Source organism: Trachypithecus francoisi, unplaced genomic scaffold (genome assembly GCF_009764315.1).
Source record: "Trachypithecus francoisi isolate TF-2019V2 unplaced genomic scaffold, Tfra_2.0 Lachesis_group2, whole genome shotgun sequence".
Classification (NCBI taxonomy): Eukaryota; Metazoa; Chordata; class Mammalia; order Primates; family Cercopithecidae; genus Trachypithecus; species Trachypithecus francoisi.
This window is the reverse complement of record NW_022681465.1, coordinates 172,808,106-172,814,429: the sequence shown is the minus strand read 5'-3', so window position 1 is coordinate 172,814,429 and position 6,324 is coordinate 172,808,106. Positions and strand designations below refer to the sequence as shown.

The 6,324-nt window shown below is 38.9% G+C and overlaps 1 non-coding gene across 1 annotated transcript; it reads right to left on the bottom strand.

Annotated features, from left to right (window-relative positions):
- Positions 1-4,612: 4,612 nt before the first annotated feature.
- Positions 4,613-4,716, bottom strand: LOC117066275. The gene has a single exon (XR_004430253.1). It is a non-coding gene; the product is annotated as a small nucleolar RNA U13 (small nucleolar RNA).
- Positions 4,717-6,324: the final 1,608 nt, after the last annotated feature.

The window sequence follows — 6,324 nt, the reverse complement described above, 5'->3', positions numbered from 1 at the left end:
CTTTGTTATTTCTGGTAGAAGTGGGGAGGAAGGAACACCTTTGTTTACTTAATGCCCTGCTTTCAGGCAATTAGGAAGAGGGCAGATATTTTGTTTTCGTATCTGCTTCTTCTCAATTGCTCTCTACTCAAAATAATTCTTACATCAAAGTGGTATATTTTGGGGAGGCAGACTCTGTTGTCGTTTACCACGTTAGGCACAGATCATTTTTGGAGAAGGCCAAGAAGTATATGTTCTGAATTCTAATAACAATGGAAGAAAATACAATTATTAAAAATCACCTAGAATGTATTTCACATTTTTAATACTTTCTCAGGGATATTATAAAAATGCAGTTGTTCCATTTTTGAAAAATAATATTTGTTGCTATTGCTAAAAGGGAACGATATTGGCAGCAATCATATCAGTGTTACTTTTCATTAAATGTGAGTACTCTCAGACTAGTTATGAGCAAAGTCAAGCTGATATTCCAGGAACAGATGAAGTAGATACTTCTGGAAATTCAGACTAAAGATAGCTGGAGGAGTTCGTCTTCTGCCTTTCGGGAATACCCAGTCCTCTAGCCCTACCATACTGTCCTCCCTAACTGTGTGGCTTGCAATATTGCTCAAAGCTTAACTTTTATTACAGATACCTCCTCCTCCATGATGCCTTTTCTGATCTTCCCCAGCTGGCTGTTACTTCTCTGTCTCTAGATTCATAGCACTAGAGAGTTATCTATTTGTCTTATGGCATTTACGTTCTGCCTTGGTTATGGTATTTGTGTTCTTGTCAATACTCCCTCTTGCAACCTACATCCCACCCTGAAATCCTTATTTGTCCTGTTGTACTTAGCCAACATGCAGTTGGCATCTAATATTTGTGGTATTGAATTGAATGGGGGAAAACCCCAAACCCAATTGGTTTCTTTAAATACTCTCACATAGAGGACAATTTGTAAAAACAAAATGGGCATCCGAGGACAGTCCCCTGAGTGTTTTGTGTTGTGCTGGTGTTAGCATTAATGGGCTCTCCAGGACGCCACTTTATACCCAAGGAAGAATATAAAGTATGTCATTTCATCACTGTGTTTTTACGAGGCAATGCTAATTTAACTAGCAAAATACTTTGCACTATTTTGATTGCATGAACTGCTTTTTTAGTGTGTTATTGTGGGGTGTGTAAATTTTTGGCAACTGGATTAAACAAACAAAAACGAAGAACGCGATGAAATAAGACCACTTATAAGGCTCATTACCTTTTGACTTTGAGCATCTATCTAATTACCTTAAGTTCAAAGCAAATGATGGAATTCCATGTAATAATGCTTTACATTTATCTACTGTTCAGAGGTTTACAAAGTGCATTCATCTGCAGAATTCGTTCAACCAATCAACTAGTCAATTAGCAAATGAATCCTTTGACCGAAATTCCTTTAAAACCATTACTAACAAACATGACAAGCTTGATTTTGGGGATTCCTAAAATAAATAAGGGAAAGGTCTTGTTCTCCAAAGACTTTCAGTTGAGTGAAGGGAGACAGAAATATAAACAAGTAAGTGGACTGAAATGTTGTGATTGACATCTGTACACACCACAGTGGGGTCACAAGGCAGGCAGTAGGGGCTGTTCTTATTAGAAACGTGCAGAGTGAAGTCCTATTTGATTCTTACTAGCGTTACTGTTGTCCGCAGTTGGCAGTTGAGGGATCCAACTCAGAGAAGTAAAGCATTTTTTTCTGAGGTGACCCTGTTCTTAAGATTGCTCAAGTGAATTGCCCCACCCTGGAGCATTTCTTATCTACTCACACAGTTGCTAGGATATAAATCCTCATGTTCTAGCTGATATGAGAAAGAGAAGAGGGTAATACCAGTGAGCCTGAAATGGGGTATTATGTTTATTCAGAAAGAGCCTGGTTCCCAGAGTAACAAGAAAACAACTTGATTGAAAATGTTACTCATCCAGAAAAGAAGAGAGAAAGGCAGACCCAATGGCAGGGTTTTGAGCTGGAAACAGTGGCTTTGCTAAGATTTACAGGCCTGTGGGATTTCACAGTTGCATAAAGTATTAAGGAAAGTTATTTGAAAATATTCAAATTACTTTGATATCATTTCCCCCTAGGTAATACGGAAACTCATTTTGGAGATTGGGCTTCTATTAACATGAACTTTTGAAAGGAATGGGGTTTATAACGATGACTCACTCCTGCTATCACCCCTCCCAGACTCCAATGTAATTTTCTTTTTATTCTGCCCACTAAAAACCATTCGTTTTTTCATGGGAAAGATGCTTCTCTTTAGTCATACGTTTACCGTGTGCTGCCACATCTCACTAGGTTGGTGGCACATTGATTTGCAAAATGCCTAAAGAAGACATCCATGTGCATCTAGGATAACAATGGCAAACACAACTTAGTATTGGTGCGTTTTTTCTTTGTTCTCCAAAAGAACGCCTAGTATTGGGTGTTAGAATGCAGCATCACTCAAAGATGTGTAATATGCACTAATGCCCAGCAACTGTGATGGGAAGGGATTGGTCTTTATTTTTTTTCCCTCTGAATTTCATGTAATTACATGAGAATTGTGAGCTGGAGTGCTACATTTTATAAATTACTAAATTTTAATACCAACAGTTAGGGAAGCAGGTATCTTAACTCACCTGAAAACAAGTTTCTATTTCTCCAATGGACTAAGCAGCTCCTTAGTTTTCATAACCCCTTATAGGTTAAAAAGCTTTCAGATGATCTCCTCTGACTCTCAAGAACTCCTCGGGGAAGCATAGGAGATATTATCTGCAAAAGAATGTGTTTACACTCATGAAGAAACTGAAGCCCAGGCTGAGGCTCTAGATAACAATAAGAATTAGATTTTTTGTTATCCTTTGAACGAGTGCTGCTTAATTCTCCGCATTATATTGCTTCTTTATAGAGAAATGCTCTCATGGTCATAGATGGTCCCTAACCTTGACCTACTGTTTTTCAAACACATGTGATTAGTTTCAAGGGAACCTGAATGAGAAAATGGATAATTCAGTACCAGCCCATCGTACTTACAAGTAACAGAAATCATGTACCCCAGTGGTACAATAGTTTGAATTACTTTAATATATAAAGAGCAGCACCTAATTAAATTCTAAGCATCAAAAATCGTATTTCTTTGACAGGGAACACCTGCATCAGAAGAGTTCCTTTGTATGAGCACAGCTCAGTAGGCATCCTAATTATAACGCTGTATGCAGTTTAAATTGTAGGAAAAGGAAAGGAGGTGATATTACTAATATAAGCTTATTTTCTCAGGCTGCATGAACTTGGAGTTTTAAAGGGGTCATATAAATGGCAATAACCCATATTTTTTGGCTTTTGATCCTTCTGGCTATTATAAACCTCCATGTCCTTTCTACCCACCCCGAGTGGAGTCCCCAGGGGTGGTCTGTCTGTGCTGGTTAGTTCTATCAACCACCTGTGAATTTCTGATGTTATTTCCCCCCTCCCCCGCCCTGCTTCTGCCCTCATGTTGATAGGCTGGCTGCCTTTGGAGGGGTGATAGCCTTTGCTCTCAGTCAGTAGCCTCTCCTGGTACCATTTTTGCCTATGCCGCTGATTTCTTTCTTGGAGCTCTTGATGTAAGCTGGGTGGAAGTGGGATAATGCTTTCTTCTCCCTTTGGGGATACACGAGGATCTCAAAGCAAGGTTTTTAGTACATATATATTTTTATTTTTAGATGTACAGCCTTCTCTCTTTTTAGTAATGAGATCTGAGGCCATGAAGGCAGGTATGGTATGGAAAAAGCTGGAAAAAAGCTTAAACGCTGTATTAAGACCATCACCTCATCCTCCGTTTGGCTCCTGATGAAAATAGACTTTAGCCTTACTTGTTCCATTAGTTTGCCAGAGCGGTGCAGAATCTCAGCACTAAATAGAACCTAGACTCAAGCTTGGGCAACCAAAAATGTCATTTTTTTGTGCTCAACCCAGGGCTGACTTTTTCCCCCTTCTCTTTTCTGTTGTCTTTCTTGTATTCTTGACTTCTGATTCTTTGATTAATTGAATTTCTTTTATCCTTGGTTCACAAAGTGAAAGCTGCTTTGAAAGCCAAAACTCCTTAGGTCAGATCTATCTCACTGACAGAAGGGAAGGAATGAAGGAAAACCTACTGAAGCAGTTATCTATTTCCAATTAGAAGAGGGACATTCTACTTCCTTCTAGTGGTGAGTGACATCAAATCAGCTAAAAAAGGATCTCATTACCTAGGGATAAGAAATAAGAACTCTGAAACTCAATGATGTTGTACATATACAACAAAACAAATCTAAACTTGGATTAAAAAGCAGTGTTTAAAATTAACCCAGGGAGGCAGAGCTTGCTGAATTTGCATTTGTGGGTGGCAAGTATCTAGAAGCCCTGTTCTTGTTTTACTGTCTGGAGAGAGGTGAATGTCCCCTTTCTGAATTGGAACTCCTAAGAAAATTGCTGAGGAGCCACCCTCTCCCTTTATATTCTGAGCATCTCTTCAAACTACCTCAAGCTCACGAAAATTGCAGAGGATCAGATGCCATCTGACAGTTTGCAAATTATTTGTTGGAAGGTGTTTCTCAACCAAATAATACTTTTATTTTTATTTTTGTTTTGTTTTCAGGTCAGACAGGTAATGTGCCAATGTCGTAACAAGGTTCAAGGGTGGCACATCTCCCACACATGCTTGAACACCCAGTCATCATGCTCATGAGCTACAAAAGGATCACTCAACCAAGTAACACTTTTAGAAGGCAGAATAATGCAGTAATCTGGGTGCAGGAGACCTGGAATTTCTCTTTTTTTATTAACTATGCCACCACCCTTTCAGCGTTAACTCCCTTCTCTACCTCCTTTGGTCTTTTCTTTTGTAAACAGGCTTCATCTACATGATCCCTCCTTCTCTAAAATACACAGTCTACAATTGTGGTATAGGCCTTCCTACCCAGTGAGTTTCTTCAGATCCCAGTGGAAAGTTTCTAGTTGTGAGGGGGGATGTTTTCTCTTACATTTATAGAGCACCTCCTAGGTATCAGGTATTGTGCAAGGCACACTTTACATGTGTCACTTAGTAGTGATGGTGATGATGATGACGATGATGACAAAAACATTGCCCATATTCTGTACTAGACACTGTTCTATTCAGTTTACATATATTCACTTGTCTAAATCCTCATCACAAACTCTATGGAGTTGGCACTATTATGATCTTCATTTTGCAAATGAAGAAATAAACAGATAAACAAAAGAGAGCCCAAAGTCCTAGAACTGTCCTCAGTATTCACAAACAACAGAACAGTTGTCCTGTGTTTATAGATGAGGAAGTTGGGGTTCTAACTAACTGTAGAAAACTGCCTGTGGTCACAGAGCAAGTAAGTAGCACACCTGGAAATCAAACTCACATCAAAATCATTTCAGATCCCAAGCTCTTTCCACTTCGCTGCTTTGTCTTCCCAGAGGCATTTTTGCTTTGTTTTAAACCACACAGCATGGCACTTTTAATGAAATAAAAGTTTGCCAAATGAAAAGCAGATTAATGAGATATTTGGGATGTTCTGCAGTAAATAAATCTCTTTCAGAATTCTCATCTTCTCCCACTCAAACTGCTAAAGTCATAACAATAACAATTACCTCAGCCTAGTTAAGACAGTGTGGGAGTGAACCTCTTAATTTTATTGCTCAGGGTAGACACTGGAGACCAACAACATTTTCCTTTAGCTTGCTGAGGCACAGGTCAGAAATGGGATATATCAAATGTTGGCTTTCCCCATCAACCACTTCTTGTTCCTCCTGCTTTAGCCATGTCTTGGAATACCATTAATTTAGGAGAGAAGTTGAGCTTAAAATTGGCTCAACATTAAAAATATAATAAATGTCAGTGCCAACCTGTTTGTCAAATAGATTGAACCTAGAGCATCACTTCAACACGACTGCCTGGGACTTGAGGAGGGCAATTTTTTTTTTCTTTTATAAAGTTGATCTTAGATAATCCCTGAAAATCTTCAAACATCCCCTGTGAAAATGAGAGACCAGAACAGAAATGTGATTATTTCTAGATGATATACAACTGAACTTGAAGCCAGATGCTCACATTTATATTCAAGAAGAATGTGGGTGTCTACTTATGCTAGGTGTCGGGAATGTGAGGGATATGAAGAAAAGCAAGTCTCAGTCCCTTCTCTATGAGAGAGTAATCTATTTAAGGGACATGAGATATAAGCTGTAATAATCTGTGCTGTGAGGGAAGCATGCCATTTACTGCCTATTTACAAGTATTATGTCAAGCACTTTATACAGGAACATGGCAAGGTAAAGGGTATCCCCATTTCCAGGGA